This window comes from Octopus bimaculoides, chromosome 2 (assembly GCF_046866305.1).
Source record: "Octopus bimaculoides isolate indiv1 chromosome 2, ASM4686630v1, whole genome shotgun sequence".
In the NCBI taxonomy this organism is placed as follows: Eukaryota; Metazoa; Mollusca; class Cephalopoda; order Octopoda; family Octopodidae; genus Octopus; species Octopus bimaculoides.
Genome location: NC_142929.1, coordinates 184,751,582 through 184,766,315, shown reverse-complemented (window position 1 = coordinate 184,766,315; position 14,734 = coordinate 184,751,582).

Here is a 14,734-nt window from a genome sequence, read left to right as displayed (position 1 = left end):
AACAGATAAAAAAAAAACAATAAGCAGAAACATAAAACAAGAAATAGAGGTTAATATTTGTAAAGCTAAAATCATTTTTTTTTTCAAGTAGGAAAATTTGTGAAGAAGATGAAGTATACTTTGCTGTCTTAAATATTACAACATTTGCTAACATAGAGAAATGTAGAAAATACATTGTAGGGATGCAATGGGAGAAAGGAACTGCGTAGATGGAAGGCAAAATTGAATAGCCACAAACAACAAGTAAGAAAAATAGAATGCAATTAGAACAAGAGAAGTGAAAATCAAATCCTTCGAGTAATAATGAGACTCTTTACAGTGAAAAATGCACCTCAGTAAATACTGGAAGTGACATTTGAGAGTTGACACAGAAAAATCCAACTGTCAATATATTTTGGTAACACTGAGATCAACCATGGTAGTTGTACAAACAGCTGCGTTTCCAGGTGGCTGATATTATCTTGCGATGAGACTTTTAGGAGCTTATGGAGTCCCTGTAGATGGAAATACTTGAAATTTGTTTTCTTAGGGCTTGAATAAATTATACATAGAAAAATATAGAAGACACATGCTTAACAAATTCTGATATTAGCTTTTCTATTGTTCATATTATTCATTTTATGCAGTCTTGTTAGAAGATCAAATATGCGTGGAACATATTTGCACAGGTAACAAGTATTTATACACATCATTGCTTAGCACTTCAATTCCCCATATTCTTCATTTTGTACTTCTAGGCTCGTAAGTTTTCGTAGCTTCTAGGTTTTCCCAACGCTGTGCCTGTCTTAGCTTATTTTAATCATGGTCTACTCATCTAGCGCTTAAATATGAATACATAAAAAACTTACCATGTATTATACACGCGCACGCACGCACGCACACACACACACACACACACACACACACATACATATACATACATATATATATATATATATATATATATATATATATATATATATATATATATATGTATGTATATACAGAGAGAGAGAGAGAGAGAGAGAGAGAGAGATAGCGAGACAGAAAGAGCGAGAAAGAGAGCAAGAGAGAGAGAGAGAGAGAGAGAGAGAGAGAGGGAGATAGATAGATAGAGAGGGGGTGAGAGGCAGATACACAAACACACACACACACACACCCAAACACGCACACAGAGATACACACATCTATATACAAATGTATCTATAAACGTATGATATATATCCGTGTGTGCGTATAAGTATATTTATCTATGTGTATACATGTATGTCTGTCCATCTATCTATCTATCTATGTATCTATCTATCTATCTATCTATCTATCTATCTATCTATCTATCTATCTATCTATCTATCTATCAGTGTCTCTCTTTCTGTGTCTATCTGTCTATATGTCACTTCTATCACAGAACACTGTCTCATCAGGAGTATACAATGCTCGGAACAACGATATTGAAAACATGTAATACTACACTCTTCATAGAATTACAATGTCTACATCCTATGACCGAGCAACGTTTTATGGATCTCCATAAGGCATTTATATAAATTACTATTGTATATGTGAAACCAAACATATACTTGTGCTGGTATGTGGTAGTAATTTGCTATGTGCGGTCATTGCGGTTGCAGGTGCATCAGCACGTGGGTGTGTCTAGGTATGGTGTATATGTGCGTGTGTGTGCGTGTATGCGTGTGGATGGGTTGCTTGAATATGCATGAGTGCGTGTGATGGAATACTGTCTGCTACCTTGCGAGTACAAGAATATTCGTTATGCACATTCACTCATTTCAGAAAGGTCCCTTCAGAGCTCTACTCATTTCAAAAAACTGTGCACCAAACGATATAAATCTTTCCATCTACGCATTCACTTAGGAATTATTTTCCATTCTCATTCAAGACACTCTTCTCAGTTTCCTCTTCGCACGACTAGTAATGCATGGTATTTTTAACTAAGTAACGTTTCACCACATACATCCGCCTATAGACTTATTTTTATATATATATATATATATATATATATATATATATATATATATATATATATATATGTAATATTCTAAAATAATATATAACTGAACTTATGTTGAGTGCTCAATTATCTTGAGCAAATAAATGTGTATATATGTGTTTTTATATCATTAATAAATTCGTAGAACTCATCAATAATATATTCAGGAAAACAATATTTAATATTTTGAAAGATCTTTCAAAATATTAAATATTGTTTTCCTGAATATATTATTGATGAGTTCTACGAATTTATTAATGATATAACCCCCCCCCCCCCCACATATATATATATATATATATATATATATATATATATATATATATATATATATATATATATATATGTATATACATATATACACATATATATGCATATATATATACATATATATATTTATATATGTACATAGAAATATATATATACATATACATACATACATACATATATATATATACATATATATATATAAGAGAATTTCACTTGAAAAGAAGATATAAGATTGCCAGGTTTTTGTCTCTCTCACCAAGGTCAGCGGCTATCGGACGCCGACGAAGGGAAATAACCCTGAAATCCGGATCCGTTCGTGCTGCAGATGTTGGTGAGAGGGATAACTACCCTTGGCAAACAGGACACAGTCGTGTGTCGATAAGCCAGCTGGAGGAGATGTCCTCCTGGGGCTAAAAGCAACAGTAACATCCATCCCTAGGTGTCAGCCACACTTAAGTGGCAATATACTACACTTTATCGTGCAGTTACTGTTAATACTTCATTTAGAGAATTAACATTGCTTGTTTTCACCTTTTCGATATCAGTGAAGAATTTCACTTGAAAATAAAATATAAGATTGCCAGGTTTTTGTCTCTCTCACCAAGGTCAGCGGCTATCGGACGCCGACGAAGGGAAATAACCCTGAAATCTGTATCCGTTCGTGCTGCAGATGTTGGTGAGAGGGATAACTACCCTTGGCAAACAGGACACAGTCGTGTGTCGATAAGCCAGCTGGAGGAGATGTCCTCCTGGGGCTAAAAGCAGCAGTAACATCCACCCCTAGGGGTCAGCCACACTTAAGTGGCAATATACTACACTATATAAATATATATTTATATATATATATATATATATATATATATATATATATATATATATATATATATGTACATTTATTTTCAGCTAGAGGAAATATACACATATATATATATATATATATATATATATATATATATGGGAGATGTACGAAAAACAACAACAGACGAGGACAGGTGGTGTAAATAACAAAAGGATGTATTAGTATGACGCTCGGGAATACGGAAAGTCTTTGACGTTTCGAGCTACGCTCTTCAACAGAAAGAATACGGAGACAAGGAGAAAAACACGGAGAAAGTTCGTGTGTGATGAGAGGAGACAGGATTGCATACATACATACATACATACATACATACATACATACATACATACATACATACATACATACACACATATATTTTCGGCTAGAGGAAATATATATATATTACGAAATATATAACAACAACGAACATGAATTTAGCAGCGCCTGCTGTAGCCAACAATTATTCTGTGCTGATGAAGAGAAATAACCTAGAAATCGCGATACAAAGATAATGTTTTGTTCTGAGTGGGGATGCTAAACTCCCTTGTTCGAAAATATAAGGACAAAGATAGAGTGTCATATATCCAGCTGGAGACGATGTTTCCTGGGGCTAAATACCAGTAACATTCTTCCTGAACCAGGAATGTTGGCAAATAGCCTTTACTATATATATAAGGGACTGGAAATCTTTTGGTATGTACTCCAACTACCCACATTATATCATAAAATGTCAGGAGGTATGAAAATTAATATACTTATTTGGTAGACAGAAACTGAAAGAAGACCGTCGTATATATGTATATCTATCTATATATATATATGTGTGTGTGTGTGTTTGTGTGTCTGTGTTTGTCCCCCCCAACATCGCTTGACAACCGCTGCTGGTGTGTTTACGTCCCCGTAACTTAGCGGTTCGGCAAAAGAGACCGATAGAATAAGTACTAGGCTTACACAAAATAAGCCCTGGGGTTGATTTGCTCGACTAAAGGTGGTGCCCCAGCACGGCCACAGTTAAATGACTGAAAAAAAGTAAAAGAGTAAAAGAGTTATTTATCTACTTGTCACCCTTAGAATTACGGCCGTTTCACAGCATTCTACATGTCTACACTTCTATGCATGCTACGTATTATACAATACAACCACATATATACAAATCAGTGTAGATAAAGAAAGCTAGCGTTTCAAAACACCAGAACATCTTCAACTCTAAGTATACATGCAAAATGTTTCAGTGCTTCAACTCTAAATATACATATAAAATTTTCTCTTTATATATACAATGAATGGAAAATCAATACTACATTGAATTAGCTTAGCATTGTCATTAGAAATAAATATATTTTGTTTCATATCAATGAATGTGTTGGATCTAAGATCAGGCGATTAACCATCCTTAATGTTAACAACGCTCAGAAAGGGATAGAAGAGGAAGTAAAATAGTTATAGTAAAGAAAAAAAGCATTAAAGGTATATAAAATTACATATAATATAAATAAACTTGGGAACAGACAGCTGGAAATAAAAAAGATTAAACTAAACATGAAGATATTATTGAACAACAGTAAATTTTAAATAGGATTAAAATGTTTTTGATCACACATGGAAGCCTATGAATCTTAATTTTATCACATTTTCTTAGTAAACCTCAAAGAATACCTCCTATCTTAATGAACTATAGTGAAACCAAAGCAATACTCGTTCCTGCATAAAAGCACATATACATACATAAGCATTACCATACTAAGAACAAAGACATCACGCACACTTGAACACTATTATACCAATTAATATACATATAGACCGCACTGAGATAGACATTAATACACACGGAAACATATATGTATACTTACACATAAGTATAAACCCATACGCATATATAAATACATACAAAAACACATACAGAAAAGCAGGATATAAATGGACATACGTATGCAAACAATACATTCATATAGGTACCTACAACAACATATATACATAGGAGTACATATATGCTCTTACACATACACGCATGTATAGATGCACGCGCATGTATGAGTAGTACATCTTATGCAGATACATAGCTGTACAAGCATATTTATCTGCACACGCGCCCATACAAAAATGCATATATGCACTTATGGACATAAATACAGGGATACAGACACCTAAATATGCAAATGCAAAGAAATACATACATACATACACAGAAATACACGTGCACATATGAGCGCACACGCACGTACACAGGAGCACACACGAACACACACATATAACCTTACTTAAATATGCATAAATTTTACATATAAATGTGCATAATCGCACGGAAGAATATAAATGCAAATAAATATACATACCTATATGATATGCAAATTCAAATATACAATCATAGATTTAAACATATACGGTACACATACATGCATTTATGCACACATATCAAGATAAAGCCATATATATAGACACACATATACACATGTATATTTATGTGTATGCATGCGTTTGTACATACGTGCATAAAACATACAGATACATATAAATGCGTACAAAAGCACACATACGTACAAAAACATATATATACACATATATATATATATACATTTATAGTGACATGTATACGAACTCATATGGAAGCATATGAATATAAAGATATAGCCAGTTCATAATGCTATAAATTATACACTTCTATTTTATTGAATCTGCCAAGTGGATTATAGAAGTAAATTTAATGAATGATGATAATAAAAAGAAAATAATATCTAAGAGAGAGTGAAAAGCCGGGGTATGTAGAAGGTTGAAGGAGTAGAATTACAGAATCGTGCGGTCATTAGAAGGTAGCAATATGTAAAATATAGTTCAGGTATTAAATACAATAACCTGGAATGTTGTATGTCAACGGGGAGAATATATTTTTACAAACAGCATAAAGTTTGAATATGGTTTAATGCATTATCTACTAAGGTTGAGACCAAATTATGAATAACCGAGGTAGAGAATTTTTCATTTGCATTAATCTAGGGAAACACTTATTAGCGTAGGTTCAATAATTACTTGTAGCCTTAGGTATAGTTAGCATATAGGAATTATCTTATTGAAGGCGCTAGCATCAATGGATAATAATTATTTTTACAAATTGAAGAATATTAGAATATGATCTATCACGAAGGTGAAAACAAAGTATCGTTAATAAGGTAGGGAATTATTCAATTGTATTGATCTAGGTAGTAAAATGTCTGGATATTCTCTAATACATTATCTATTACAAGGTAAGCCCAACATATGGTTAACCATGATAGGCGATTAGCTAGCATGCAGTAACGATTTGTATTAAGGTGCTGGCATAAATATTCTTACAAATAACAGATTGTTTTAATATAGTCCAAAACAATATCCATTATTAAAGTGGGACAACATTATGGTTAACCAAGCATTGATCAAACTTATAAAGTTTATAAGCGAAGATATATAAGTATAACGTTAGGTGTAGTAAGAATATAGAAATAATTTATATGCTTGCATCTTACAATCAATTCATCAGGTTGTTCCATAATATTCAATTTCATTTTATACACAGATACACAGAGGCCACATCAGCCACCGCAACCTTTATATAGTTGTGAATTACATACAACAAAGTAATTTTAAATGCGATGGTATTACCAGTGAGAGAGTGAACAAATTTAGCTTCAGATGTACGGTTAGATTTTTCTTTACGTCTAAATATAGGTCTGTGATTATTCCTGCGAAATTTGAAAAGGAAGTGGATGAACCAATGTCAACATGTACTTCACAAAGAGTGATAATAGAGCACTTATACACTATATTTTCCTTAAAGCATTGGTTATTAATGGGGCACATTGAATTTATATACAACAAGCTTTGCTTGATTATTAGTAGGTGTGATGTGTTCAGCTTCACTATTATTCATAGTACTATTATTGGAATCGCGCTTGTCAATATGTTGCTTATTTGCAGTATTGTGTTGCGGATATTTAGGTGCTTATTAGCTACAGTATTAGATACACAATGCATTTTAAAGTTATTTTTTTACTACGGTTAAATCATACTAAATATTCAGCAACGTTATTCATAGTGGAATATGCCATTCTAACCGTATGTCTATTGAAACTTTTATGATACGATATAGATTTAGGAGCAACATATAGACTGATGGTCAGGTTGAACCTCAAAGCCAATTTTCTTTCTTTTGAAGCTTACTCGGATTTGATGTAGTACGATATAATGTTATTTGGTTATTATGGTAAATAATTGCGATCATATTACACGAATTAAATAAGGGAATCTTGTTATTATTATTATTATTCAGTAGTTTCATTTTTATAACGTGCTTTCACTTCACTACCGAGCGCAGCTCTGTGCGCCTTGGGTATGTGCTGTGGTTTGCTGTGGTGCTCTTATGTTTACTGTATTGAAAGTGTTTTGCGTAGAATGTGTGCAGTACCCAGTAGTGCAATTTTCTGTATGTTATATATATTTGTAAGTCCTGGTGTTTTTGTTATGTATTTGTCTGAATATTTTTTTATTATACCTAAGGCACCTACTATGATAGGAATTGTTTCTGTTTTTAGATTCCACATTCGAGTTATCTCTATTTCCAGGTCTTTGTATTTTGAAAGTTTTTCCATTTCTTTTAGAGAAACGTTGTCATCTGCTGGTATTGATACATCAATTAGAAAGCATTTTTTTTTCTTCATGATCTTTGACAACTATATCTAGTCTATTTGCCTTAATTTCTCTATCTGTGTGTATTGGCATATCCCAGAGTATGGTTGCTTTCTCGTTTTCTGTGACCTTTTCTGGCGTGTGTTTATACCATCTTTTTTCTGTTGCTATTCCATAATGTTGGCATAGCTTCCAGTGTATATAGGTCCCGGCTCTGTCGTGTCTGTGAATATATTCCTTCTTAGCCAGGACTGGGCAGCCAGAGATAATATGATTTATTGTTTCTTGTCGATCTCCACATATTCTACAGTTACTTGTTATATTTCTTTTCATTATGTGTTTTTGGTAATTTCTGGTGGGGAGGCTTTGGTTTTGTGCAGCAATTAAAAATCCTTCAGTCTCTGCTTTGAGTCCTGAGCTTCTCAGCCATTGCTGGGATTTTTCTCTGTCTATTTCTTTCGCATTTAGTTTAGCCCAGTATTTACTATGTAGGGGCTTTTCTTGCCATCGTTTTATCATGGTCCGTTGCTGTTCTAGTTTTAGTTTGGATTTCATTTGTTTTATAGCTTTTGTTGTTTCTTCTTCTTCTTCTTCTTCTTCTTCGTATTTGTTAGGTAGATTGATTTCTTGTTTGTATTTGTCAGCTTCCTTAAATACTGAAAACAGTTTTTTGTTTTGCTCGTGTTTTGTGGCTATTATTATTATTATTATTATTATTATTATTATTATTATTATTATTATTATCATTATTATTATTATTGACTTTGCACAGTTTCTAACGCCGGAGATGTACTACAGTGTCAGCTGTTCACTACTAGTGAACTAAGGTAACACATCCTATTTTTCGAGCATCTTCCGGGGTATTCACGCGGTTCCAAGCAGTGCTGTTTTCTGCAAGTACTCCACCCTTATGGCATCCCCTATTTGTTCCACGTACTTTTCGAGAATTTTGCTGGGCATGCTATATCTATGATCCAGTATAGTTTGTTTTCTTTCTCAATTAAGTCTATATCTAGCTTCCTATTTTTTACTCATGGTCGCACTGAATCATAAAATTCCAAAGGATCATTTCATTTCCATTTTTTGGCGATGCCTTCAGGTTTGTGGTCGTACCAATTTTCTGCTCTGTCAAGTCCATACCTGTTGGAAACTGTACAATGGACAAGCCTGACTATATTGTCGTGGAGTCTCTTATATTCCTTCTGGGCTAGTGGTGTACATTGGCTGGCAATATGCCATACGTTTTCACCGTTCTGTCCACAGATTCTGCACTTATCACTTTCTGATGTGTTGTCTATTCTGCATTTTATGTAGTTTGTTCTTAGTGCTTGCTCTTGGGCAGCACAGATTAGAGCCCTCGTTTCCGGTTTTAAATCACATTTAGTCATCAACAGCCATCGTGTTCCTCTCTCTGTCTTATCTTCAACATCCCTATGAAATTGACCATGCATTCTTTTCTTTAACCACTTATTTTCAGTTTCATTCGTTTTCAATTTCTTGTATAGTGCTTTATCTTTGCAATCTTTCAGCCTATACAAGCCTCACCTTCCTACTTCTAATAATAGCGGTTCTGTGGCATTTTTACATACCATGCTATGTTCTTTTCTTCTGTTCTAATGCTGTGGTTGCATCCAATAAGTACTCTTCTCCCTTTTTTCTTGGTACATACAAACTGTCTGTGTCACTTTTTGGGTGGAGTGACCCATATCTAGTTAGCAACTGCCTTGTCTTTCTGTCTAAGCTGTTTAGTTCGTCTACTGTCCATGCGATTACCCCCGCTCCCTATCTAAGGAGTTAAACTGCCCAGGTGTTGATAACTTCGATCTTATCCCGTCCGTTTAATTTCGACTTAAGGATCAGTCTCAGACTGCGCAAGTACATCTTAAAATTTTCTGTCATTTCTTTCTCCATCAATTTATCCATTTCCAAAATCCCCAAGTACTTATAGCCCGTCTCTTCTATCTGCTTCATAACTTCCCCCGATGGTATCGTTAGCGTGTCCATACATTTGATTTTGGCTCTCTTCAAGTCTAACACACCACACTTTCTCAGTTAGAACTCCATTCTGATATCAGCACTGAAGGTATACACTACTACTACTACTACTACTACTACTACTACTACTACTACTACTACTACTACTACCACCACCACCACCATCATCACCACTACTACCACCACCACCACCACCACCACCACCACCACCACTACCACAACCACCACTGCCACCGCCACCACCACCACCACCACCGATACTACTACTTCTACTACTACTACTACTACTACTACTACTACTACTACTTATTATTATTATTATTATTATTATTATTATTATTATTATTATTATTATTATTATTATTATTATTATTAAGGTAGCGAGATGGCAGAATCGTTAGCATACCGGGGAAAATGTCTAGCGGTATCGCGTCCGTCATTACCGTCTGAGTTCAAATTCGGCCGAGGTCGACATTTCCTCTCATCCTTTCGGGGGCGATAAAATAAGTACCAGTCAAGTTCTGGTGCGATGTAAACTGCTAACCCTTTCCCACAAATGCCAGGTCTTGGACATGGAATTTGTGGGGAAGAGTAGTTGTTTTCCAAAACGAGTACTCGGATCATTTGTTCTACTCAACACTCGATCACCGCAGTCAAATGACTGAAGCAAGTAAAACATAAAAGAAAACATTAGCTTCATGAATACCCCATTACCACCTACATGAGACATATGTCCTTAAGTCACGTTTCCCAGTCACTGGTATCCGTCGAATCTGGGAGATAAGAAAATCGTAAATCAGGTACGGCGTCAAAAGGCAAAATCATGGTATTGTGCAAACAACGGGACAAAAAATTTAAAAAATAAAAAATAAAAATATAACTGAACGAAGAAAATATGTTGTAGAACGTCGATTAAAAATTAAATCATTCATGTAGAACTGCCGACAAAGTGAACTTTTGAAAGCGTTACACTGGGTTTCCAAATAATTCTATGTCAACGAGCATTAGTTTCTGCGTTCAACTTTTGAGAGAATTTAGCAGCCACGTTTGAAACCGATATTCCTGAGTCAATTATTTCCTGTGTACAGTAGGATTAAAGCCAAAGCTGTTTAAATATTGTATTGTAAAGCCACTGCGTGCATAATTGGGTTTTACACACGCTATTATCGAACCAGAAGACAAATATTGCTTCACCTTTAATTTGCGTTTATATATCAAGTCTCAAAGTATTGAGAAGTATTTGTAAATTACAGTTGCGAAGTAGATCCAATTCGAAGAAAAGGATTTGCCTGCAAACATAATATATAACTGAATATATTCATCTCAGACTGCGGAACTATGGAAATTATAGAACCTAATTTGAAAGACATGACCTTTGATTGTACACAGAACGTTTCTTCTTAAATAAGAAGGACTTAGTTGATTGAGATGATTATAAAATGCAGCACCAACGGGGTTCTGCATTTTTAACCATTAATACTAATCATCGATAACAGAAGGGTGTCTTTGGAATAATGTTGAAATTCTGTTGCTCACGGCGTTTGTCTCATTTGATTACGGTTAAATAGTCACCAAATATTGCTATTGTATTCTCTATAAATCTTTTATGAAATTGCAAGTCAATAAAGTTATTCCTTCCTGCAGAGAACTTCACTACCTTGAAGCTAATGTTTCATGCGGAGTGCACTCAGTTTTCTTCTTGATTAAATTATCTCAATTAGAAACTAATCACAGACAAACTAAAATATCTAGTCATTTCTTAGCAACAATTCTACCAAATGGCTAACACGTAAACAGCAATCAAAACTTTAATACCTATGTAGACATAATACTTATGCCAGATATAGTGAATGACTCAATATAACAATTATAGAAAAGGTGAACCTAAAATGTAGTTTCAACTGGCGTTGCATTTCATTTAAGTTACATCTATAGTCGAAAGGTAGAAATGCCATAACGTATCCCTTATTCTCCAGTATAAACCTAGGACTTACTATGGGAATGCAATTGCCACCTTATACATCCAAATTCTATTTTCAGTTATCTATGATGCTTTTTCCAGGTTCCTTTCTTTTGGGTTAATCGTTTGTAAATCGAATGATTATGCTAAAGAACATTTGCAGTTTCGAGTGTAATTTCACTTCGCAGACTCTCGAGTAGGTGCTTCAATCTGTAGCCTTAGTTCGATCTAACCCTTGCGACTGAAATGCAGCCACACAATGGTTTACTTATCGTTTGATAAATTATATCATACAGGGTGTTCAAGCTAGATTTGAGAGTCTGCATTAAAAAAGTAAGACAATATCGCATCTCAAAATAAAAGTATTTTAGAAAAATATTCAAAACATAACTGGATTGCGGCTGGGAGATAATAGTTTACTTAAAGTAGCCACCCTCAGCTTACACTATGGTCTCAAGGCGGCTCCAGAACGTGGTGCCTACATATCTCAATGTGTCCCAGGGAAGATTTATAAACACCTCCTTGATATGGGCTAACAGCTCGGCCTTATTCTTATAGGCAGAGCGGTTGATGTCTTTCTCAATCACGCCCCCACCCCAATTATCTATGCGTTTAAGAAGCCAGGAATTGAGGTTGGTGAAGTGGTAGGGATTCTCTGAGAGCTACTTCTGATTCTTTCCGGAAGTATGACACCGGACCGAATCCTGCTGCTACATATATGGCTTTCCTGCAGCAATCTTCTCCAACCATTTGAACTGAGACTAAGGCCTTGTTCAATGACTTGGGGAAGACCTCCAGCGTACGGACACGGTGGGCAGGTCTGATATGTCTTCTCTCGCAGGCTATGACTTCGTAGTATCTGTTGCAACTCTCCATGTTACGTCTTACAGTCTTTACAACGTTCACAAAACAGCAGTCATGATGGCCACATTTTGATAGCCGGCGTGAATCATCATGATGCAGGTAACTCTTTCCTCATATTGAGATGGATTCCAATCCCCCATGTGAGCTAACTTTTTCTGAACTACGACATTCGTATTTATGCTCTCCAACGCTGTTGGCTATTTACTGACACATAAAGCTGTTCCTCTAGAAAGGAGATACAGCCATCATGAAAATTAGCCTGAATACCTCTTGACTTAGGTTTCTCCATCTCATTAAATGTTTACGTTTGCTCTTCAATCTTTAGTCTGATATTCGTGGCGTACATCCAGGCGTGTTTACTTCTAGCAAAATCCTACTTTTTTAAAAATAAGAATAATACACTATATACTATTAAACAAATTAAGAAGCATGCAGCTAAGAGAACACAGTATTCTACAATGTAATTTCTGTATTCGTATCGTACAACTCCACCAAGACTAGGTTATATTGTGATGTCTGTGGACATGCTGTAGACATATATTCTCAGTTGATCTATGAGAGTACTTTCAAAAGTATCAACACTGAGAAAATTCATATTTCAAGAAAACATACCATTACATTATTCTTACAATATTTGTACTAACACACAGCTAAAATATTTCAGATCGATAATCGCTAGTTTCTGATAAAACATTTATAGCCAGTCTGCTGGGAATGTTTGGAACAAACTGAACTATTATCAAAGAGGTCACATCAAAACCATAAACATTGCACATGGCTGTCTCTTTGTCAAGAGCAACGAATAGAGGTACGGTTTAGGATGGAGTCTCTTGGATATTGTTGGCGTTGCCATAGCTCTTGTTGATGATTGCACCCTACTTATGTTCTACCAAGACTGGGACCATTCCTGGTCAGGACGGAAATAGACTAAAGTCTTAAAGAAGTTTGAGCCACCTCTGCTATCCAACCCAATATATGGAACTATGTTTAGAAGTAAAGAAAGCTAATCGATGTCTCAGGTGGCAGATTCACTTTGAAGATTACCTTAGGATAGGAACGGTTATCAAGATTTGGCAAACGGACAACCAAAATCTCGATCACCTTAACCTATTTTTAAACTTTGACGAAAAAAATGTGGCTACCCATCTCCCGATCTGTGTAGATATCGCCAAGTATCCTTTGGCTCATGTAAATCGAATCAAGTTCCCTGATAATGCATCCTATACTTTACCATTTAATACCCCCGCTACAAAATGCATCGGTCAATATAGTTAATAGTTAAGAAAGAGAGAAACTACGAGAGTTGAAATTCAGTTAGGTGCATGTGTAATAACTTATAGTCCGATTCAAATACATAACTAAAGTTCCATACCTATGTGTTCACTATAGTTCAGTCTGTCCAAAGAAACGGCCAAATACTTCTATGGAGGGCCCCTATTCCATCACTCTCGAAATATCGAAGCTTATTCTACTTATCTCAAAGTGGTTTTGTTGCTTTTCTGCGGCCAAATAATACATAATCTATGATTATAAACGAACTGTTTATAAAGTCACCGAATGCTCTGCATAAATAAATGTTCATATATATGCGAGTATTCTATCACAAATATATTTGACTGCAATCAACGAAAACCATGAATCTCGTGTTTGGAGAAACGTAAGTTTGTGGTGATTTGTGGCATCAATGAATGAAGGCTAGGTTATAAAACGGATATTCACACTAATACAAGCTTATACCTGAGTATGTCTTATGCCCATGGTGTTTTCTTGTCTACACAAGTTAGTAACATTGATACAGATAATATTCAGCGTTAATAAATCTGTAGTGTAATGTTCGTAGAAAAAATAATTTGGTAGGGAGAAAATAGCAAATTGTAGTGAGTGAAGTAAATGGAAGATGTGTTTCAAGGAGATTGTAAAGAGGGATATACAGTGTTGATGGCGGGAATGAGTACGTAACTACATGTTTCAGAACAAGAGATACTTGTAAAAGATTTGGGTGTATACAATTGATAACAAACAGTATGTAGTTATAATTTGTTCCACTGTAGATGACTGGAATGGATGAGATCCAGAAATTACTGATTTTTCGAGAACAGATTTGGTTGTGTTGTTTATAGTAAAATAGAATGAGGTACCAGGGTAGTGATTATATTTATTC